Source organism: Gorilla gorilla, chromosome 2 (genome assembly GCF_029281585.2).
Source record: "Gorilla gorilla gorilla isolate KB3781 chromosome 2, NHGRI_mGorGor1-v2.1_pri, whole genome shotgun sequence".
Taxonomy (NCBI): domain Eukaryota; kingdom Metazoa; phylum Chordata; class Mammalia; order Primates; family Hominidae; genus Gorilla; species Gorilla gorilla.
Window position 1 is genome coordinate 153,775,248 of NC_086017.1, and position 24,433 is coordinate 153,799,680.

The 24,433-nt window shown below is 41.5% G+C and overlaps 1 protein-coding gene across 9 annotated transcripts in view; it reads left to right on the forward strand.

Moving 5' to 3' along the window:
• PLS1 (plastin 1) overlaps nt 1–24,433 on the forward strand; it is a 134,449-nt gene that overhangs the window by 15,634 nt on the left and 94,382 nt on the right. Inside the window, exons 1-2 of one of the 9 annotated variants that reach the window (XM_063704278.1) lie at nt 1,972–2,097; nt 2,835–2,950. The exons of 2 other annotated variants lie outside the window; for them this stretch is intronic. The gene's annotated coding sequence lies outside the window, so the exon portion shown is untranslated. Of the gene's footprint in view, nt 1–1,584; nt 2,098–2,834; nt 2,951–24,433 lie in introns of those variants that run through there. 6 more of the 9 variants (XM_019024808.4, XM_004037785.5, XM_055383154.2 and 3 more) reach the window with 6 other exon arrangements.

Here is a 24,433-nt window from a genome sequence, read left to right on the forward strand (position 1 = left end):
ATCTTAGGGTTGGCTGCTTTTACAGAGGGTTGTTACAGACATTTTATATGGATTATTTTTAGCTTCATTTACAGAGGATGACTTTTTATTTTACCTTTCCCAAATCAGGTTATACCATATTTAGAATCTATGTTTCCTCATGAACTTGCCCTGGTCAATATTACCACGAAAAAAAAACAGATCATAAGAGTATTTCATGAAAAAGTGTTTTCTTATCAAACTTATTGGTGAATAATTTACACACATTTTTCACGTTTAAAGTGTACAACTTAGCGATGACAGTTGTATACACCTGTGAACTTGTCACTACCATCAAAACAGAGAAAATTTCCATCGTCCCCCTCCAAAAATATTTTTTCTGCTAATTTGCAGTTTATCCTTCCCTCCACTCCTGGCTCCAGGCAATTACTAATCTGGGTTTTGTCATTATAGGTTAGTTTGTACTTCATATAAGTGGGATTATACAATATGTTTTGTCTCTAGCTTCTTCAACTCAGCATACCAATTTTGAGAGTTATCCATATTGAGTCCTGTGTGAGAGTATTTCTTCTTTTTTATTGTTGAGTAGTATTGCATTGTATAAATATACCACAATTTGTTTTTTCATTTACATGTTGATGGACAGTTGGGTTCCTTCTGGTTTGGGGCTTTTGTGAAAAACAGCTGCTATGAGCATTCCTGTTCAAGTTTTTGTGTAAGCATATGTTTTAATTTCTCTTGGATAACATCTAGGAATGAAATGGCTGGGTCATATGTTAGATGTATGTTTACCTTTTAAAGAAATATTTTGCTTTATTTTGTGAGAACTTACTTAACTCCCCTTGCATATCTAGATAAATAAGTATCAGATAAGGATACTAAATTTACCAGATTCTCTAGGTGGCAGGTGGGAAAAATCAGATAAGAATACTAAATTCACCTGATTCTCTAGGTGGCAGGTGGGAAAAATTCCTTATCTTCCCTCTCCATGGCCCACCTACTTGCATAGTTCATTGCTCGTCCAATTTGTTTGAGTTCTTAAAATAATTTCAACTTCCCTCTTTTTTTTTTCTGTTGTTACCATCTCAGGGTTGGTTGGGTGCCTATTCTGTATTGGATATTGTGTTAGGCGCAGAAGGGGCACGTGGGACTTTGAGTTAAAGGGGCAGCAAAACCTTGTTCTGTTCTCTGGACTGAGTTGGACAGACCACAACTACGGATTATGCTTCAGGCAAAGTATGTGAGAACTCTTGAGGCAGCATTCCATTTACCTGACTCACATGCGAGAGAAAATATCCCACTTTTGTTTAAGTGTGGGCTTTAGTTATATATTTATTTTAATCAGGTGTGGCTGTTAAAGGAAAAGGAAGCAATCCGTGAAACAAACGGAAAAAAAAAAAAGAGTAGGGGAGAGAAACAGGTCTTCCTTTAATAACGTATACCTTTCCTTTTGACCAGCAGGTCCCAAAGTGTGGTACCCAGACTAGTAGCACCAGTTTTCGCTGAGAACATGTTAGAAATGGGAACTGTCGCGCTACGCTCCAGACCTAACTGAATCGGAAACTCAGTTTCCGGGTTTGGGATCTGTGATTTAAAAAGCTCTCCAGGTGATTCTGATCCACGCTCAAGTTCTGATCCACGCTGGCGCTACTCTCCAGACCTAACTGAATCGGAAACTCAGTTTCTGGGTTTGGGTTCTGTGATTTAAAAAGCTCTCCAGGTGATTCTGATCCACGCTCAAGTTTGAGAACTGCTGTGCTAAACTCATTCCCAGGGTGTAGGTGGTCATCTTTAGACTTGGGTAACTGTGGGCGGTAGAGATAACGTTGCCGCAGCGCCCGTGCACCTCTCCCCATCCACGCTCCCAGCGCCTGCAACTCCTCTTTCACCCTTAGCCTAAACCCAGGTTCTGGGCTTCCCTTTCCCTCCCCTGGGAGCCGCAGGCAAAACGTGGCAAGTGGATTCAGAGTTTGCGGGCCCGGGTGCCGGCCGAGCATGCGCAGTGGCGCGAGCGCAGCGGCTACGCGGGCGCGGAGAGGTAGCCGCAGAGTGGACCTGCAGTTACTTCAATCTCCAGTGGGAGCTGCGCTCTCGAAGGCAGGACAGCGGTGGCGGCAGGTACGCGGGGGTGGGGATAGGGCCCAAAAGGAAGGCTGGACAGACAGATGGAAAGCGAAGCGTTACTCCTTTGGGGGCGCGCGGCGGCTCGGGGGCAGTCTCTCCTGGTCCCCTCGCTCGCGTCTCGTCTCGTCTCCTGGCTGTGCAGTGTGGCGCCCGCCGTCCTCTGGGCACGCTTCTGCCCAGTCCCGGCAGGCAGTGCCCGCAGGTGTTAAATCGCGTATTTACACTGCTTAAACAATAAGCCTGTTAACTGAATTGTGATTCCATGCAATGAAATAAGGTATTTCATTAAGTTTTCTGCTTTCAACTTTGGGTGGCTGCCGGTGAGGCTTTCTGAACCAGCCTGTTTTGTTTTAATTCTGGGACTGGTTTATTTGCCTTTGGCCTTTTGGTGCATAGGATCAATAGGGCTGTAGTGAAATCCCATCCGTGCTTTCTGTTTTTGGTACCTTTCCTGGAGCATAGGGACCTCTGGATGCGGCATAAAAATGTCAGTTTTCAGCGAATTTCACTGCCAAAAAACTTTCCGTGTTTCAGCTGCATTTTCAAGTTGGAGACTTAAAAAAATTTAAGATTTCTCCCTAACTTTTCAATTATTACTGTATTTCGGTCTTCATTTGGTACTATTAAAAGGAAGCGGTCGTTTAGATGAGTAACAGAATTCTCACTTTTCCTCCTTTACTTACTTACTATGTCACATTTTATGGCTTATACCGTGATATTTTTCCCTCCAGCCACGGTGTTGGATACACTTGTATGAGGCTTCAGCTGTGCTGCATAAATTTCTTGAAGAACCTGTGAGCCAGAAGCAAAATTTCAGGACAGGGGGCACACACTGAACTTGAAGCAAGTACTTTTACACCCCCCACCACCTTTGTAATCAGCTTTCCTTTAAGTTGAATTATGTAATGAAATTCTATAGTAAAGTGTTAAATTTGTAATGTGGAGGCATATATATAGAGAGAGAGAGGTAGTAAGTTTAGGAAGAGGAAATTTTAAGTTCAGGAAGAGAAACCTATATGGAAAGGGAATACAGGTATCCTGCCCCCCTTCATTCCTCCCATGATAAATGTTTTAATGGCAGAAATAATATACAGTTGGTCTAGTTTTGGCTGTAGAGACCTTTGAGGTCAGCCAGTTCAGCTGCTTCGGTTTACAAATGAGAAAACTGAGACCAGCGAGGTTAGATGACTTGCTGTGGCCACCCAAGCCCCTCATTGGCAAAGCTAGGCCTGGGATCCAGGTTTTCTCATTTTCTGGGGTCTTTTTACCACTCCCTGCAGATACTCTTCTTTGCCTCCATTATTAAACTTCCTCTCTTCTACTTATACCATGAAGTCTGGCTTAAGCAGAAAATTAGTTGTTTCTCTTACTAAGCTTCCTAGTACCTCATAAACTCCTTTCAAAAAGTGCCCTTTCACTGAAGCCCCACCTAACAATTTGCTGGTCCTGAAACCGCCCTCCTTCCTTCCCTCAGTCACTTGGGCCGTTTGCCCAAAATGCCTGTTTGCCTCCCTTTTTCCGTATTGAAGTCCTGGTCATGCTGCAAGGTGTAGCTCAGGTGTGACCTCTTTTTGGAAGCCTTCCTTGATTGCCTTAGCATGAAGTAGCTCTCCCTCTTCTGAACCCTATAGCACTTACTACTGTTGTTTGTGCTGTTAGTATCCCCATTGTATATAGTATCCTGAGTATTTTAGCACCTCCCAACTTCCCGATCAGGAAGTTGACAGGTTGTGTAAGCTCTTGGAGGTTAAAGCCTATGACTTAAACATTCCACCCAGCACTAAGCACAAAGTATATTCTCAGCCCCTGTTTGTGGGAGGGAGTGGGGGAAGGAAGTGCAGTATGGATAGTTTTGTAAAGGGATTTCATGTGTGTTCTATAATATGGGGAAGGCCATGTTAGAGCTGTATCAAGACAGCAGCCAAGTCCATTTCTGATTCCTCATATTTTGATAACAGATCACAGATTACTTAGGGGGATTACGGGAGACAGGCGTAAAAACAGGGGTCAGTTGGTCCAGGCCCTGGATTAAGCCTGTGACTCAAAGTGGAGAAAAGAGGGCACAGAATTAAGAAATGTAAAGGAAGAAGCATGTGGTGAAAGACTAAATGCAGAGAAGGAAAGACATGTTGAAAATGAATTTCAGGGTTGGGGTGTTAGTAATGGGTTTATAATGTTCTTTTTATCTTAAAAGTACCTCCAATTGGCTGGGTGCGGTGGCTTACGCCTGTAATCCCAGGACTTTGGGAGGCCGAGGTGGGTGGATCACAAGGTCAGGAGATTGAGACCATCCTGGCTAACACGGTGAAACCCCATCTCTACTAAAAATACAAAAAATTAGCCAGGTGGGCATGGTGGTGGGCGCCTGTAGTCCCAGCTACTTGGGAGGCTGAGGCAGGAGAATCGCATGAACCCGGGAGGCGGAGCTTGCAGTGAGCCAAGATCGTTGCCACTGTACTCCAGCCTGGGCGACAGTGCAAGACTGCATCTGAAAAAAAAAAAAGTACCTCGAATTGTGACATTGTCTCTGTTTCTTATAGTTAGTGATGTAATTGTCTTATTTCCCGTTCTAGATGATAAGCTCTCTGAAGGATGATCTTTAACCCCTCACAATACCTGGCACATTGCTTTGCAGTATCAGACACTCAATAGTTATTACATGAATGAATAAATAAATAAATAAATAAATAAATAAAAAGTGCATTTTGCCATGGGGAGGGTGGGCATTTAGGATCTTAGAGCTATATGGTAGCGCTTTATCCAGACTATCCCCTAATTGTATAGAGGAGGGACTCAGATATTCTTAACTAAGCTAGTTAGTGGGATAGCCAGAAGCTCTGTTCAAATTTCCTCATTACTAGACCCAAGCTCTTTTCATTAACTATTACTTTTTGAGGTTGTTGGCCCCACGATTATTTTTATTTATTTATTTTTTGAGACAGGGTCCCAGTCTGTCGCCCAGGCTGGAGTGCAGTGGCATGATCACTGCTCACTGCACCCTTGACCTCCCTGGGCTCAAGTGATCCTTCCTACCTCAGCCTCCCAAGTAGCTGTGACCACAGGCACGTGCCACCATGCATGGCTAATTTTGTATTTTTTTGTGTTTAGAGATGGGGTCTCACTATTTTTCCCAGGCTGGTCTTGAATTCATTGGCCTGCCTCAGCCTCCCAATGTGTTAGGATTACAGGCCTGAGCCACCATGCTCAGCCTCCCAAGATTAATTTGAGTTGGTAGCAAGACACTCCAGTTCAAGATGTTCTGTGGACTGAAAGCCCTCAGAAACCAATCTAAAGGGGAAATTTGGTGGTCGATGAGAGAATGTGTGTGTCATCGGAAGAGGTGAAACACAAGGCTGCTGGCCAGTTCAAGGTTGAGTGTACACAGTGAGGAGGGAGTGAGGCTGGGGTCCTAGGAATCTTCACACTGGGGAGTTGAAGTCTGGAAAGGTCATGGTAGCTTAGCTTGTCAGAGGCACACACAAATGGGTTGGCCCAAAGTCCTTGGGACTGAGAGTCTATTTCCTAGATATATTCTACACTACCAGGAGGTGGTGAGCAATGGCTTTGGAGAGGGTAGGCCAGGTGCAGTGAGGGTAGGCCAGGAGGGTGGCACCAAAGGGTGGTGTTTATGACCCAAGAACATGGGGGTGAGGTAAGGCTGAGAGAGAGACAATTGTGATCAGATTCTACCTGGAAAAACAAGACAGAAAGCAGTGCTGCTGAATCCAAACTTCCAGTTCAAGAGGTGGTTTGGAATATTTGTTTACTTGGAACAGATGTTGCATTTTGCAAATCATAGCCATTTTGCAAATCAAAACACAGCCTTTCCATTAAGCTGCACACAGCGATGAGGGAGCTGTTGGATGCCACATCCTTGCCATTGACTTGCACACTGTGGTTGACCACCATCTTCATATTTCCACAGGCAACAATGGTCCATTAAAAATGTCAAGGGGAGAGAGAGCAGTTGAGAGGAGAGACAGAACAAATGAGCTTGAGAAATGGCTAGCAGGGGGGAAGGGAAGGGTTGGCCTGGTTTTATATATTTTATATATATATATGTTTTTCATGATGACGTTAGTGAAAATTGATTAGGCAGATGCAAAATCAGGTAGTATGTTGAAGTTAATGTCTCATACACTTAAATGTCCAAATATTAAATCCTAGAATTTACCATGGCCCTTTGTAAAATGACAAATATCTTTCTTATAATAGTAATATTAGTAACTAGTATTACAGAATATCTTCCATGAACCAGGCACTATAGTAAATACAAGTAATATATCATTTCATCTTTATAAACCATCTTGTGAGATAGGTGCAACAATTATTTATTTTTAATTTTTATTTTTTAAAAACAGGGTTTCAGTCTGTCACCCAATCTGGAGTGGAATGGCACAGTCATAACTCACTGTAACCTTGAACTCCTGGGCTCAAGCAGTCCTCCCGCCTCAGCCTCCCAGGTGTGGACCAACGTGCCCGGCTTATTAAAAAAAATTTTTTTATAGTGATAAGGTCTTGCTATGTTGTCTAGGCTGATCTCAAACTTTTAGCCTCAAGCAATCCTCCCACCTCAGCTTCCCGAAGCCCTGAGATTACAGGCATGAACCACTGCACCTGGCCTACCCTCATTTTCTAGATGAGAAAATTGAGGCTTAGAGAGATAGATAAAAGCATTTATCTGAGGTCACACAGTTTACAAGTGGCTGAGCTGAGATTTGACCCCAGGCCTATCTGACTTTATACACTGAGCGCTCAAATAACTTAATCAAATATCTTAACAAAAATGCAAAGCTCTTTCTGAGGTAACTCTAACAGATGCTTAGAATAGCCACAGGTTTCAGCTGGTGGAACCACCAACATTCTTTGAGCCACATTTAAAAAAACCAAAACAACAGTGGTAAATCGTTCCGGTTTTTTTTTTTTTTTTTTCATTCCACTTAGTCTTTATCTCCTTTTCTCTTGAAGCATTCCTAGAGAAAGGGACAGCAGCTTTTTCTCTGGGTACACCATTAAAGCCACTTCTGATCTGCTCCCACCCTCTTTTGGGGTGGAGCTGTGGTTGGGGAGTGAGTTGGTGGTCATCCAGGGCGTGTCTGTGGAGTTGGCAATGGGAAACTGGGAAGCTCGCCTTGTGTAGGAGCCTAAGAACTCTGGAGTGACCAGGTATAAGGATTTCTTTCCCTGGGGTGTCAGGATCCACTGCTGGAAGCTCCTGGAATATCTATGGATCATGACTCTAATCTTAGGCCTTTGAACTATGGCCATAAACCCCCAGGAAGAATCCAGGTGTGAACACATTCTCCCCCAATTTTTAAGACTGGGGAGTTGTGAAGTCCCTGTGGACTAATTGGAGGTGGTTGTGGATACCTTAGGAAAGGCCCCAGGTCAAAGACAAATAATTTAAAGGCCCGCCCCCCCCCACCCCATAGGCCCCAGCTTTGACCTGTGAGAAAATGTGCTCCTCTCCTTCCTCTTGATGAACCTAATTACATAGAGAACTTACTCTCCTGGGAGTCTCAAAATGGAACCCAGCTGAGAGCGTGCTTCCCTCCCTTGCTGCCTGAGCTCTCTTTCCATTTCCTGGTTCTGCTTTACCTTCCCCTGAGTGGTTCTGTGTTCCCAGGGCCTCTTCTCTGGATATGAAAGGCAGGGCCGCAGCTTCTGGCTTCACCGGGCTAATTTTTGTATTTTTAGTAGAGTCGGGGTTTCACCATGTTGGCCAGGCTGGTCGCCAACTCCTGACCTCAAGTGACTCGCCCGCCTCGGCCTCCCAAAGTGTTGAGGCTGAGGCCACCTCTGGCCCTTATTCTCTCAACATTCAAAAGCTTGTCACGTTATCCAGTTCCAAATTAACATTTTACTCTGGCTGATGATGAACGTCGGGGAGAAAGAGATATTTGTGCTGCATACGGGTTTATTGGTTATAAAATGGTTATACAATTTTGATTCCTGGAAACTTTGCTGACATGTAAGGTCACATGAGATGTGAGGCTGTTCAACTTTGATCATCTCATTTCTTTTTAGCACTGTGTCTGAAAGTGCCTATGTGCCGTTTTTGGTGAGACATATGTAGCATGGCTTCTGTAAAGGCACGTTGCTTTTTATTATAGTAATATTGTGGGCACAGAAAGGATGAGGAGTTAGATGATTGGGAGAGTTTTTTTCTTACTTAAAACACTTGTTTCATCAGAAAATATTTCCTAGCAGAGTTAGACATAGCTTTGTTCATAAAGTCCAGTGGTGAAGGGACTTCAGACTTTACGATAAACTAAATTTTATGATTGACTTTTGTGAGCAATTCACAGCTATAAAACTACGAGACTGGCTGGGCATGGTGGCTCACGCCTGTAATCCCAGCACTTTGGGAGGCTGAGGCAGGTGGATCTCTTGAGCTCAAGAGTTCAACACCAGCCTGGGCAACATGGCAAAACGTCGTCTCTATAAAAAAAATTATCTGGGCATGGTGGCGCGTGCCTGTAGTCCCAGTTACTTAGGCTGAGGTGGGAGGATCATTTTGAGCCCAGGAGATTGAGGCTGCAGTGACCTGAGATTGTGCCACTGCACTTTAGCCTGGGTGACAAAGTGAAACCCTGCCTCAAAAAAAAAAAGAAAAAAAAACCTACAAGAATATCTGGGTGATAACTCACTGCACACAGACATGCCTCCTTCAAAAGATCCAAGCTGACCACAAAAAAAAAAGAGAAACTGTCTTTTCTTGATAGTAAATTGGATGGAGACATTAGTAAGGTAGAAGGTGTCTGAGGGGCTTCTTCATGATAAAAAGCAAAAGGTTTTGGGGTGTCATTGACCCAAAATATTAGCAGAAATCAGATTTACTCTATTATTGAGGAACACAATACATTAAATTGTTTATAGATCCAGTTTCAAGAAAGAAGATGTTTATATTAAAAAAATGACAAAAGCTCCTTCAATTTTTTTGAGAACTAAGAAATAAGAGATTTTAGCAGTACTGCCAAAATAGAATTTGGAATTGAGTTTAAGACACTGGTAAATGTGTGTGGAAGGATCGGTCTTGTTAATTACACCTTGGACCAAGGGCTGCTTGGAATGAATAAAAGAGGGGGAAAGGTTTAGACAAGTAGAATCTCTAGGTTGATATCAAGTTAGTATTTATAATCTTTGTAAATAAACCAAAACCTCTCAAAGACTCCTGCTGTCTTTTCCTGGAGAGCACTCTGAATTCTTTCCTGGTGGTCTCCCTTTTCCTTCCCCTCTCCCCAGGTTTAAGATCACTGGGACATCCTTTTGGTCAAGGAAATGTTTCTAAGAGTGACCTAGTTATTGGAATTTTAAGTGTTAATCAGGTCAGTGAGGTGCCATCTGTGAAACACAGCTCACCAAAACCCAATGTTTTTCATCAGAAGTTGTCATGGAAGTGAGTTGATTTTGGAAAAACAACAATAATAGCAATTTGCTTGATCCCTTTCTTATCCTCAAATAGCCAAATTAAATTCAAGATTATTGGCCGGGCGCAGTGGCTCACGCCTGTAATCCCAGCACTTTGGGAGGCCGAGGCGGGCGGATCACGATGTCAGGATATCGAGACCATCCTGGCTAACATGGTGAAACCCCGTCTCTACTAAAAAATACAAATAATTAGCCAGGTGTGGTGGTGGGTGCCTGTAGTCCCAGCTACTCAGGAGACTGAGGCAGGAGAATGGCGTGAACCCGGGAGGCAGAGCTTGCAGTGAGCTGAGATCACGGCACTGCACCTCCAGCCTGGGCGGCAGAGCAAGACTCCGTCTCAAAAAAAAGAAAAAAAAAATTCAAGATTATTATCAGTGGAAAAAGGAAATCTGAAAATCTCTGAATGTTTAGTGGTCAATTAAAATGAGTCTTAGGGCAATTTAAAGTTTAGATACCTGAAACCAGTTGGCCTATGATCAGAACCATGGATGAGAAGTCAAAGTCTGTGATTCTGTTTCTGACCCCATGAGAAGGAAGGCCTTCTCTTCAGCTGTAGGTTTGATAATTAAACAAGATAGTGGATGTGAAAGTAACTAGTCAACTACAAGATAAAGAGGAAAGGCATTTATTGATGTTTAAAAAAGCTTTCTGATTTTACTTCCTTTCACTGATAAGTGGCCAAGACTTAGAGAATGACTTGCCTGCTGGAGGTTGCCTGATTTGAAACTGCCAGAAATTAAACTCATAACTGTGTCTTATAATTTCAACATTTGAAAAAATGTCAGGGTTAATTTTTTTGAGACAGAGTCTTGCTCTGTTGCTCAGGCTGGAGTGCAGGGGCACAATCTTGGCTCATGCAACCTTTCGCCTCCCGGGTTCAAGTGATTCTCCTGCTTCATCCTCCCCAGTAGCTGGGGTTACAGGCATGTGCCACCATGCCCAGCTAATTTTTGTATTTCTAGTAGAGACATGGTTTCTCCATGTTGGCCAGGCTGATCTCGAACTCCTGACCTCATGGGACTTCAGTCTAGCTCCAAATCTAGTGCTCTTCCAGTCAATTCATATTTTCTTCTGTTACTGACCATATAAAATAATTCCTCTATGAAATTTATGTGCAATTTTTATAAAAGTCTAAATGTATTTTATGGCTAACCCTCAACTATGGAGCATATTAACATTAAAATGAGTTCTTGAAATAAGAGTTGATTAACATGGGAAAATACCCATCTCTTTCATCTTGAACAAAGTAGTTTTGTTTGAAAACTTATACTTCCTGCTAATGTACATCTGGAATGTGTAGGATAAAAGATTAAACTTTCTAAATATTTTACAAAGTTATATTCTCCCTATGTGATATATATTGTTCTGTGGGAGACTAAGCCTTAATTGAAGTATTTCTGCAAGGTTACTATAAGCATTTCTCATACCACTAGGACAATAAATAATGGGAGAACCCAAAACATTGTAATTTTCTAGTAATTCAGAGGAAATAACTGAATCCTGAAACATTGTACAAAAGGGTACACAATGATACCCATTTTTGCATGTTAATGTATTATTAAATATCAGTGGGAATAGTCTGCATGCTATTTCACATCTCAGGCACACTTAAGGAAGACCTTGTGATGTGCATGTTGCTCATTTAATCTAGAAAGGATACCAAGATTCATTTAGAACTTCTTTATGCACAGTTTTTTTTGAGTATGTTATGTCCTGAGGCATTAAGGGTATTACTAAAGCAAGCAGCGGGACTTCTTAGAGAAATTAAAGGTTTCATATCAACCACACGTTGTCAAAATCTTCACTTTGAATAGGATTAAATGATGTTTCATCAGTATTCTTGGCACAGATGACATTGTTTTTAAAATAACAGTTTTATTACTCTTGGCTGTGACAGTTTCTCAGACTTTCCTTAATATCATACAGTTCTCCAATTTAAACTGTATAGTCAGTTTTACAATATTTTAATTACCCTGTATTCATTAGCACTTTCCTCATTTTCTACTACCTCCTCCCCAGCTGCCCCTACCCTAGGCAATGCCAAATCTACTTTCTGTCTATATATTTGCCTATTCTTGAAATTTCAAATAAATGGAATCGTATAATATGTGGCCTTTTGCGTCTGGCTTATTTCACTTAGCACAATGATGTCAAGGTTCATTCATGTTGTAGCACATATCAAGACTTCTTTTCATGGGTGTGCATAATATGCCATTGTGTGGACATATCACATTTTATGTATTCATCCTTCAGTTCATAGACATTGGGGTTGTTTCTTCTTTTGGGCTATTATGAATATTGTTGCTGTGAACTTTTGTGCACTGGTTTATTAGGGGCATTTATTTTCATTTCTCCTGGGCATATACCTAGAAGTGGAATTGCTGGGTCATATCACTTAGCATTTCGAGGAACTGCCAAACCGTTTTCTGGAGCAGCTGCACCATTTTACATTCCTGCCAGCAATGAATGGAAGTTCCTGTTTCTCCACATCCTCACCAGCACTTTATTATCTGTCTTTTAAATTATGGCCGTTTTAATACATGTGAAGTAAGTATCACATTGTAGTGACTTAAAAAAAAACTAATAGACTTTATCTTTTAGAACTGTTTCAAATTTACAAAGAAATGAAGCAGATGAAACAGTGCTCCCCTATACTCCCACACTGACATACTGTTACCCTATTATTAACATATATATATATATTTTTTTTTGAGACAGAGTCTCGCTTTGTCACCAGGCTGGAGTGCAGTGGTGCGATCTCGGCTCACTGCAACCTCTGCCTCCTGGGTTCAAGCGATTCTCCTGCCTCAGCCTCCTGAGTGGCTGGTACTACAGGCATGTGCTACCACGCCCAGCTAATTTTTGTATTTTTAGTAGAGACGGGTTTCACCATGTTGGCTAGGATGATCTTGATCTCTGGACCTCATGATCCACCCGCCTCGGCCTCCCAGAGTGCTGGGATTACAGGCGTGAGGCACTGCTCCCGGCCGTATTATTAACATCTTACATTAATTAGTATGACATGTTTGTTATAATTAATGAACTGATCTTGTTATATTATTATTAACTAAAGTCCTTAGGTTATTCATATTTCCTTTGTTTTTAGCCAAAATCCCTTTTCTGTTCCAGGATCCCATCCAGGATACCACATGACATTTAGTTACTGTGTCTCCTTAGGCTCCCCTTGGCTATGACAGTTTCTCAGACTTTCCTTGTTTTTTGATGATCTTGAGAGTTTTGAGGAATAGCAATCAGGTACGTTGTAGAATGCCTCTATGTTGGAATTTGTCTGAATTTTATTTTTTATCATTAGCCTGTGGTGACATTGATTTTTAGTATTCAGGGCAACTTGATCAGAATTGGAAATCAGCAGAATGTGGTTGGTGGGAAATTATTTTAATTTATTTTTATTTTTAAAATTTATCCTATTTTATTTATTTTTAGAGACAGGGTCTGCCATGTTGCCCATGCTGGTCTCAAACTCCTGGGCTCAGGCAGTTCTTCTGCTTTGGCCTCCCAAACTGCTGGGATTATTATAGGCATGAGCCACCCACTATGCCTGGCTGGGAAACTCTTAGGAATTTTAAAAATTCAGTTGCCTCTGGAAGATGAGCAGACATTTAACTTAAGATATGTTTTCCTAACAAGAGCTTGATCACATTGGAAGATGATCAAATTCGGTAGTGGAGTTTATCTTCATGACTGTTATGAGACAGCATCTAACCTAAAGGTAAAGCCAAAGATACATTTTTCACTGCTTTAAGAGAATGTTGTTTTGCTTGTAATAAAACATAAAGTTAATAGAAATTCAGATTAACTTTTAGAATTCCATAGTACTATGGCAGCAAGCATCCAATGTATATTGAGTACTTCCACCTACATCAATCCCAGTAATTCTCAAAATGCTTTGTGAAGGGAGTAGGAACTGAGGCTCAAAGAGGCTGTGTCATTTGGTCTGAGACTCACATAGCTTGTCAGTAGAAGAGCTGAGATTTGAACTCAGGGCTGTGGAAGCCTATACTCTGCTGCCTGCCAGACTCCAGAGTTTCCAGTGGTTTTAAATCATGAATGTATTAAAGGACACAGGCTTGAGTCCTTATCTTACTGGATATTTTTACTGCCAGCCAAAGGAGATAGTATGTCTCTGTGTTTAAGGCCCCACTGAAATTGGTTGGTCCGGTTAACAGCATACCTGTTGACTGCTAACAAAGGGAAACTAAGCCAGCTTTGCCTGGGGCACTAATTCCTGCCACATGTCTTCTGAAAATGAAGCCTGAGGGTCATAAAGCAGGCAATGAGCTATGTGGGAGAACAACATTAGCTGAGTATGTTTGCCAGCAGTTACATTGCTCAATGTATGTCTTAGTTACTTCTCAAGTTTTTTCAATAAGTGAGTGTCAGAGAGGATTTAGTTTTAAATATTTATCTTTAAATTGGAGTAGATGTGGTAATACTGTGTGAATGCACTTGAAATGGAATAATAAAGTTGCATAGATAGTTGTCTGAGGAAGGTTTGGAAAATTTCCCTGCTTATTCAGCTAATTTTTGTAAACTGCCCAAGATGATTGATCACAGATTAATACAAAGTTTCTTTCTATACTACCAAAATATCAGACTTTATGTATTAGTCAGGATAGAGTAGTCTGTGCTGCAGTAACAAATTAACTGTGACATCTCCGTTACTGTCTTGCTCATGTAAATGTCAGTGTTTATTGGCTGTTCTCCAGGGCAGCTCACCTATATGCAATGACTCAGAAATCCAGGCTGCTGTGATTTTTGTGACTTTGCTTTCCTAACATGGGGCTTTCAAGTGGTCCCACCAGAGGAAGGGGAACTGGATGATCACGTACCAGCTCTGAAATGCTTTGGCCTAGAGTGACAAATATCACTTTGACTCACAGCCTGTTGGCTAGAACTAAGCTCATCACCCTGCTTAATAGCAAGGGCCTAGAAATAAGAGGGAGCACATAGGTATTCAGTGAACAATAAATGTCTTTTGCATCCCTGGTTTTAGAGCAACAGAAGCAGTTAAATCGTTTGCCAAAGTCTCTTCTGTAGAAATAGAAAAGTGGACTGAATATTTAGTGATAATTACTTGATAAAAAATTATAAGTGAATTTTGCCATAAACTATTAACATTTGCAATAATTTATGTATAGCTGATTTAGCAACCTGATTTCCATTTGTGGATATGGTTATACCTTCTAAGGGTATAACAATAAAGTTAGCTTCTTTTACATTATAATACTTCAGCTGATGGTGCTGATGATCAAAGCTTGTATGTATGTATGTATTTATTTTGAGATGGAGTCTTGCTCTTTTGCCCAGGCTGGAGTGCAGTGGTGCCATGTTGTCTCACTGCAATCTCCACCTCCCTGGTTCAAACGATTCTCCTCCCTCAGCCTCCCGAGTAGCTGGGATTACAGGCACAGGCCACCATACCCAGCTAATTTTTGTATTTTTAGTAGAGCTGGGGTTTCACCATGTTGGCCAAGCTGATCTGGAATTCCTGACCTCAGTTGATCCATCCGCCTCAGCCTCCCACAAAGCTTGTATTTATTAAGTATCTCCTATGTGCCAGGTATTCTAAGTGTTTTATATGAATTACGTTAATTTAGATTGGGCAGTGCAGTTTCATCTCTATGGTAAATATTCTCCAGTTCCATCAACTTGCCTTGTTTGAATGGTGCCTAGATTAGACCCATCACCGTGCAGATAGCTCCCCTCTAGAAACCAGATTGTCACTAAATTACCTTAAAAATAATGCTCCGTAGGTTGAATGTGACACTCTGGATATTGTCTAACTAGCACAGAGTACAGTAAGATCTAACATTTACTGTGATTCGGATCATACTTTAATATATCAGCTTAAGACTTTGTAAACCTTTTAAGCAGCCATATCTAAAAATAAGCTTAAGGTGAACTAAGCCCATAGGATTTTTTAAAATACAATTTTTTCCCAAATGAATTTTCCTGTGTTTTTGTGATTCTAATATTGTCTTAAAATGGATATATTTGATGAACATAGAATTCTCTTGTTAGTTTGTCCTTTTGATGTCCCCTTTCCCTACTCTCTTCAGTGTGGCCTCAAATTCCACCATTAGAATGATAGGATGGCAAAGACTCTCGCTGGGCCACACAGACTGGGGCAGTCCTCTCTTACTCAGTTTTCAAAAAGGCTCTTGGTTGTTTGAGCACAACTATCTTTGCCACATATGAGGAGCCCCATCTCAGGCTTTTCATGTTGATTCCACATTCATTCATCAAAAAGCTGAACACAATTTTGGGCCCAGGCACTGAGCTAGGCCTCATCTGTCTCTACCATTGTAGAGCTAACAGTCTAGACCAGAAGTTGGCAAACTTTTTCTGTAAGGGGCCAAGTAATAAATATTTTAGGCTTTGTGTTTCATGTGGTCTCTGTCTCTGCTACCTAACTCTGCCCTTGTAGCATGAAGGCTGCTATAGACAATATGTTCATGAATAAGCATAGCTGTCTTCCAATAAACTTTATTTGTGGGCACTGAAATGTTAATTTCTTGTAATTTTCCCTTGTCACAAACTATTATTCTTTTGATTTTTCTCTTAGCTGTTTAAGAATGTAAAAACTGTTTTTAGTTCACAGGTTATATGCAAGCAGGCAGTGGACCAGATTTGGCCTTCAGGCTGAGTTTGTCAACCCCTGGTCTAGAATGAGCTCTGTGTTATTTTATTCTCACAAATACATACTGAACTGCCTTAATAATTATTTAAATTGGTCAAGCATGGTGGCTCATGTCTGTAATCCCAACACTTTGAGAGGCCGAGGTGGGAGGATCATCTGAGGCCAAGAATTCAAGACCAGCCTGGGCAACATAGTGAGATCTTGTCTCTACAAAAAATTTAAAAATTAGCCAGATATTGTGGCATGTGCCTGTAGTCTTAGCTACTCAGGAGGCTGAGACAGGAAGGCCACTTGAGCCCAGGAGTTTGAGGCTGCAGTTAGCCATGATTGTACCACTGTACTGCAACCTTGGCAACAGAGCAAGACCTTGTCTCCCCAAAATTTTTTAAAAATAGTACATATATAGTATTATATATAGTATGTATGTAGTGTTATATAGTGTGTACATACTATATACATAAGTGCACACACATATTGCTTTTGAGGACCATTGATTTTATGATAATCATGAATCACCAATATTGAAAATAATACCTAATATCTATTGGGCATTTACTATTACATATATTAGGCCTTTTTCTAAGCCTTTTGCTATTTGTTTTAATTAAGCCTCCCTGAAACTGTATGAAGTTGGTATTATTATCTTCTTAACTTTTTAGCTATGAAACCAAGACTCAGAAAGGTTAAATGACTTGTTTAAGGTGATATAGTTAGTAGAAGCAGACATTCTCAAGAATTCTAACTCTAAAACCAGTGCTCTCAATGACATATTATGCTTCTCTAGGTACTGAAATATATGTGCAAAAGTCATTAGGCCATTTTTTTATTATGATGTAAGAAAATAGAAGTAAAGATTAAAAATTTTTTTTTCCTAAGAAACAAGTACATCATTGAAAGAGGAATTTAGCAAATAAGTGCTTTAATAGTTCTCACTGGTTTAACTTTAACTTGTTTCTGTCCATGAGAAAAGATAATCAACTCCAACTCTAACTCAGGATAAACAGCATGCTGGGACGTTTCCCTTTTCTGAACTTAATTAACACTGATAATCGGGGCAGGGCTGGATTTACAGTGTAATGATATATCGTGTCCAGTGCCAAAATTGTAATACAGGTACACTGTATTTGTATATAAGGTTTAGAGAATGCTCTGTTGTATGTGATAAGTGATGTGAGAGTGCTTTGTGACCTGCACATCATATTCCAAAGGGATCATTGTTCATCATCCCGGTGGCTCATTCCACTGTAGATATAGCCTTAGTCCTACCTTCATGTTGCTTTAGTTGGATCAGTAGAAAAGGTTAGATCTCAAGTAAACACAACTGAAAGATTCCTAGTGGACTATTTAAAATTTCCCTTCACCAGCCAGTTGTGGTGTTGTGCACCTATAATCCTAGCTACTGAAGAGGCTGAGGTGGGAGGATCAGTTGGAGCCCAGGAGCTGGAGTCTAGCCTGGTCAATACAGCAAGACCCTGTCTCAAAAAAAGAAAAAAAAATCCCTTATTTAACTTTGAGCCTGTTTTATATTTAATTTTTATTTTTTTTGAGACAGAGTATCAGTCTGTCACCCAGGCTGGAGTGTGGTGGCACAATCTTGGCTCACTCCAACTTCTGCCTCCTGGGTGTTCTCCTGCCTCAGCCTCCTGAGTAGCCAGGATTACAGGCATGTACCACCACACCTAACTAATTTTTGTATTTTTAGTAGAGATGGGGTTTCACCCATGTTGACCAGGCTGGTCTCGAACTCCCGACCTCAGGTGATCTGCCTGCCTCCGCCTCCCAAAGTGCTGGGATTACAGGCGTGAGCCACCGTACCCGGCCAATTTTCAGTCTGTTTTATGTTGAACCAGGAGAAAAGGACTAAAGAATCTATTCTCATCCTGGGAAGTCTGAGAAGAAAGAGAAGTAGGATCAGATACAGTTTATTTTCCCATTTAAGTTCTGGTCTTAGGGCTGGGCGCCGTGGTTCACGCCTGTAATCCCAGCACTTTGGGATGCCAAGGAGGGCAGATCACTTGAGGCCAGGAGTTGAAGACCAGCCTGGCCAACGTGGTGGAACCCTGCCTTTACCAAAAAAATACAAAAATTAGCCAGCTGTGGTGGCTCAAGCCTGTAACCCCAGCTACTCAGGAGGCTGAGGCAGGAAAACTTGAACCTGAGAGGTGGAGGTTGCAGTGAACTGAGATCATGCCATTGTACTCCAGCCTGGGTGACAGAGCAAGACTCTGTCTCAAAAGAAAAAAAAAAGTTTTCAACTTAAAAATAGAAAAGAAAAAAGCTAAGTTCTGGTCTTAGAAGGAAAGAGGTATGAAGGAGAAGGAAGGATTTTGAAAAGAAAATATTATTTACCTTGATGCTGACTCACTAATCTAATCTTGTGGGCAAAGACCAAGAATTCAAAAGATACCCACACTTGTGCCACCCTGGGGTGTGTCTCTTGCTGTAACACTGAGGTCATAGGATGGCATAGTAGTATCTTCAACCAGCTCATTGTACATGCAAATAACAGATAATTCAAGACAAGAAAAGATCTTTGTACACTTTTATTGCACTGTGATTGTTTCCTGTTACATAAAAATTCTCTAAGCTACTCTGTAGTAGAGCTTATTGCTAAATGAAGAGGACTACCAGGTGACAAGGTCTTTCCAAAAACAACATACTTTTATTTGCTTTATGTATAATTAAAAATTAGTTGCACCATAAAATTCTATATTTGGTACCTTCTGATTATGGAATTGCTGTCCTGTAACAATACAGGATATGGCTACTTTTTCTTTCATTAGTCCAGATCTTTTAAGGAACTAGAAATGTTAAGAGGATTGCCTTTTTATTTTGAGTCCCTTTACCATCTCTCTCCTCACCCTCTGTGAGTCAGGCCACTTTGGGATTTGCTATTTGTTCATGATCTGTACAATTACAGCTTCATGACTGAAAATGGAAGCAATCACCAGCTGAGGAGGAAAAAGAATACATATGTTCTTTCTCTCAACAGCACCATACCATGTAATTTCAGCTCAGGGATAGCTCAGGAAATTAGCAGTGGCAGGCAGTAGAGCTTACACTTAACTACCAAGGATAGAAGGATGTGTAGAAGGGGGTGGTCATTCAGGTATGCTCTGTGGAAGAAGGCAGTGAAAGAATGAGGATGGCAGGGAATCACAAGGCCTGTGCCAGACTTCAAGGTTCACATGTTATCTAGAGGGTACAGCAACCCTGGCTTAGCCCAGTGTTACCATATAGGAATGTGGGTGCAGTATTGCCAGACATTCTGATTTTAAATGAAAAAACAGAAATCTGAATTTTATGCTAATCTCCTAATTTTTATATATTTCCTCCAAAATTAAAAAAAAAATCCAACACTCAATGAGCCACAGAGGACATGTGTCCAGGCAGTGTTTGGCCCATGGGTGCCATTTTGTCCCATTGGCAGCCAGGAGAGGCTCTTAGTTTGGTGAAGGAGGAGTTACAAGAGCCTGTGATGGGTGCCTCAGGAGTATGGTGGCTATAAAGTGTGAGACCTGGCCTGGGCTCCATCTGCTGCTTTCTTTTTCTGTTTTGTGGAGGGGGGTGTGTTTTAATTCTGCTTAAGGAAAATCTTTCGCTCTCTAGATTTCCTTCCTGGAGAAAGAGGGGCTGGAAGTGTTGAATGCTGTTGGGGACTTCAACAGCTGGGTGGGGCTGGGCAGTGGTGAGGCAAGCCTGGCTATACTACGGATCTCAAGGCAGGGTGTCATTTGAAAATTGAGACAGAGAAGCATCCATCTGCAGCATCTGGGTAGGGTGGGCAGAACACAGAACAGAAACAGAGCTTCCAGACCCAAGGATGGAAAAGGAGGGTAGAGTGGGGGTAGTTAAGAGGTGCCCAAGGCACTGAAGAATAGCCCCAGGTCTTGGCTTAGTTGTGGGTGGGAAGGAAGCTGTTGAGGCAGCCAACATGGTCTGGACAATTGTTGATGATTGACCCAGAGAAGTGATGTAGGCTGAATTTCTTGAAGACCGTATATCTTCTCTCCATTTACATTACTTTGGTGGTAAAAGCATGTTCCACAGGAGCAAGAACATTATTCAGTGTATACAGATGATATCATCTGGCTTCAGCATTATGGCTGAGACAAGGCAGGGTGACTGTGCTTCCAGAGTGAGGTCACAGACTTTGGAATTCCTAGTTATATTCCCGATCATTCCACAATCATGATCATGATGGATGCTCTTGAGGGGCCTGATAATTCAGACTCTTCTTCCTTTTATTTTTTGAACCAACTGAGAAATAGATACAGGTCTCTCAAATGGAGTTTGAAATGTCAACTTTATTCTTGGTGGAGGTGGACCAGGATTGCAGCCTGGGCCCGTATCCAAATGGCCTTCCTAATATCCTTCTTCCCAGGAGCTTAACATCTACTCACCACATCCCAGGGAAACCTAGTGAACAATTGCCTCTGGGTCTGTTATCATGTGAAGGAAGAGGAGAGCTTGTGTCCTGAGGGCAAGCAGATGTTGAAGAGGGAAGGGGCAAACCATGTAAGGACAGTGATGTTTAACACTTTACCCCACCCCACTCCATAAAAACCACTTTAGCTCCATTGAGTATAGCAGTGGTTTTTCAAAAGTGTGGTCCCCAGACAAGCAGCATTAGCATTACCTTGAAGCTTACTAGACATGCAGACTTTTCGTCTCCATTCCAGACAAACTGAATCAAAGATTGTGGAGGATGGACCCAGGAGACTATGTTGTAACAAGCCCTTTTGGTGATTCTATTGCATTTAAAGTCTGAGAACTATTGCAGTAGAGGAATGAGGGTCAGTGGGCCCAAGACACTTACTGTCTCTCCAGTGAGGTAAATCATTTCCCATTTTATGGAGGAGAGTGAGAAAGAAGTGCAAAGAGGCCAAAGCTTCTGCTTTGACAATAGGTCCTCATGGAAACATAAAGATAAAGGTTTCCCCCAACAGATAATCCTGCCCTATAGTCTGGAAGATGATAGTTTGAGGAAAAAATGCAAGAGCAAACATGAAGACTTTCTTCAGATGCTCCTTTTCTCATTTGTTAATGTTTTCTACCTTTTCTATAAAGGATAAGGTAGAGAAAAAAGAATGATGGAGGAAGGCACACTAGCAGGAAGAGAAAGAACACTAAACGATATAGAAAATAATAGGTATTGTATTTCTTCCTTTACAATTAATCACTTATTTTTCTATATTATTGATTAGATTTTTAGTCTCTGATTTGTTTTTCTAGTTGTGACCCCAACAACAGGCCATTTGATTGTGATCATGTCAGCATGGACTGCAGTACTATTTGCTTTTTGTATCTATTCATTTTCATGTTGAATTGTGTGTATTGTTTAGTGACACAATTATTATTATTATTATTATTATTATTATTGATGGAGTCTCACTCGGCCACCCAGGCTGAAGTACAGTGGCACGATCTCAGCTCACTGCAACCACTGTCTCCCGGGTTCTAGCGATTCTCCTGTCTCAGCCTCCCAAGTAGCTGGGATTACAGGCACCCGCCATCATGCCTGGCCAATTTTTATATTTTAGTAGAGATGGGGTTTCACCATGTTGGCCAGGCTGTTCTTGAACTCCTGACCTCAGGTGATCCATCAGCCCAGGCCTCCCAAGGTGCTAGGATTACAGGTGTGAGCCACCGCACCTGGCCAGTGACACAATTTATGTTCTTCATATTCATCTGGAGTTCAGATTATTCAAATTGCTTTGTAACCTTGAGTAGGTCGTTTAATTGCAGTTTCAACAGTCTTCAAATCACAATGGACCATTGCCCAGTTAGCCACTAAAATAGCCAGTGATGGCAGATGCTTGTCACAATAATCCATATAGTTGGCATTTCATATTTTAAGGTTAAAAAAGGGATACATTTCTAAAATGTTGTGATTAGGAAGATTTTTTTTTTTTTTTGCTTTAGCCAACCTTTTTAGAGGTTTGGAATAAAATTATGCCCTCTTGGGTACATAGAGCCTTAACTAGATATGGATGCCAACCTCTTGTAAACACGCTCAAGTCCTTGCAGTCCAGAATGGAAGCTTGTTTCCATTAAATGTTTAGTCTTTCCAGATACTGTTACAGGAATAAAAAATGCTAAAGAATTCAAGCTGCCTGTGATTTCATCTGAAAATGGAATTATGGTGGTAGTGATCATCATAGTAACTGAATAGTTACCGTGTTGCAAGAACTGTGCTTAATCTGTCATAACCCTGTGGGCAGGTAGATCTTTCATTCCTTTTATACAGATGAGAAAACTGAGGCACAAAGAACTTAACTGACTTGCCAAAAGCACCCCATCTGTGCCTGAGAAACAGGAGCAGACTCAAATCCAAGTCTGTTCATATCAAAGCTATGTCCTTAATCATCTAGTCTGCTAGATGGGCTAACTCTGGGCTAACTCCTGACAAGATTTGCACTTGGGGCCTTGATCAGCATAGCAGAGGTCTCAGGTAGTTGGTGGGAGAAATGGGGAGTTCTTCAGCAGTATTAATCATTTGTTCAAGGAAAAAATTCAGAAATCCTTATTTTGGATCTCATTCAGATTCCTAGGCCCCATCCTAAAACTTCTGAATGAGACTCTTTGGGTTGAGACCCAGGAATCTGCATTCAAAATAAGATCCACATGTTGATTTTATGATTAATGAAAAACTACTACACCTGGCCGGGCATAGTGGCTCAGTCCTATAATCCTAGCGCTTTGGGAGGCTGAGGCAGGTGGATCACTTGAGGTCGGGAGTTTAAGACAAGCCGATTCAATATGGTGAAACCCCATCTCTACTAAAAATACAAAAATTAGCCGGGCTTGGTGGCATGTGTCTGTAATCCCAGCTACTCAGGAAGCTGAGGCAGGAGAATAGCTTGAATCCAGGAGGCAGACGTTGCAGTGAGCTGAGATCGCGCCACTGCACTCCAGCCTGGGCAACAGAGCAAGACTCTGTCTCAAAAAAGAAAAGACAACTACTGCACCTAATTGCTAGGCATCATTTCATGTCTATTTCAGTAATCTCTGGGGCCCAGTCTCTCAGGAAGGGTTAAGACAAAGGTATCCCTGCTCATCATTATTGGCAGAATCTTCAGTATTTTTATTTTTGTAGTGTTTTTCTTTTTAAGCTCCTACACTAAATATTTGACTAACATCTAATATGTATATGTTATTGGAGGGAAAATTTATTTAAGGAGAACTGTAAAATCAACATTGATCTCTCCCCTCAAACAAACTCTGCCTACCCCCCACCCTGCTGCATCTCCCAAGTGATAGCTGTTCTCTCGTGGACAATCCAAGGCCAAGGTGATAAGAACATCCCATTCTGAATAAAACTATCTGAGCCTGTATTAGCTTTCTGTTGCTCCCATAACAAACCACCACCAGTTTAGCAACTTAAACAATACAAATTTATTATCTTACAGTTCTGTAGGTCAGAAGTTTGATACAGGTCTTGCCAGGCTAAAGTCAACACAGCAGGACTGCGTTCCTTTCTGGAGGCTCTAGGGGAGAATCGTTTTCATGGCTCATTTGGGTTGCTGGCAGAATTCGGTTTCTTTTGATGGTAGGCCTGAGATCTCCGTTTTCTTCTTGGATATAAAGGGAAGGCCATCCCCAGCTTCTAGAGGCCACCTGCATTCCTTGGCTCATGGTTCCTTTCCTTCATCTTCATAGCCAGCGACAGTCGGTGAAGCCCCTCTCATACTTTGAATCTTTCCTCCTCCTCCTTCTGTTTCATCTCTCTGAGCCAGCAGAGAAAGGTTCTCTGCTTTTAAAGACTCATGTGATTAGATTGAGCCTGCCCAAATAATCTAAGACAATCTGCCTCATCTCAAGGCCCATACCCTTAATGAACATCTGCAAAATCCGTTTTGCCATGTAAGGTACCATATTCACAGGTTCTGGGGATTAGGATGCAGACATCTTTGGGGGACGGGGTATTATCCTGCCTGCCACAGATGTGTTGTCTGCCTTTGTTGACAAATAAGATAGCGGTGGTTATCGCTACCAGCAGGGCTCCAAGCATTCATGTTGATGTACATGAAAAAATGTGACTTAACTGGATATCTTTCTAAATAGAAAACATTTCAGGGCCAGATTGCAAAACAAATAGTTTTGAAAAGGATGTTTCAGGGCTTTTGTGTAGTCAAGCAGAGCTGCCACAACATTTATCTCTGTGAGTAGGAAAGGAAGGCAATTCACATTGAGCCTGCTTCTCTGGTAGCTTGGATTCAGAAAAAAATTCTGATA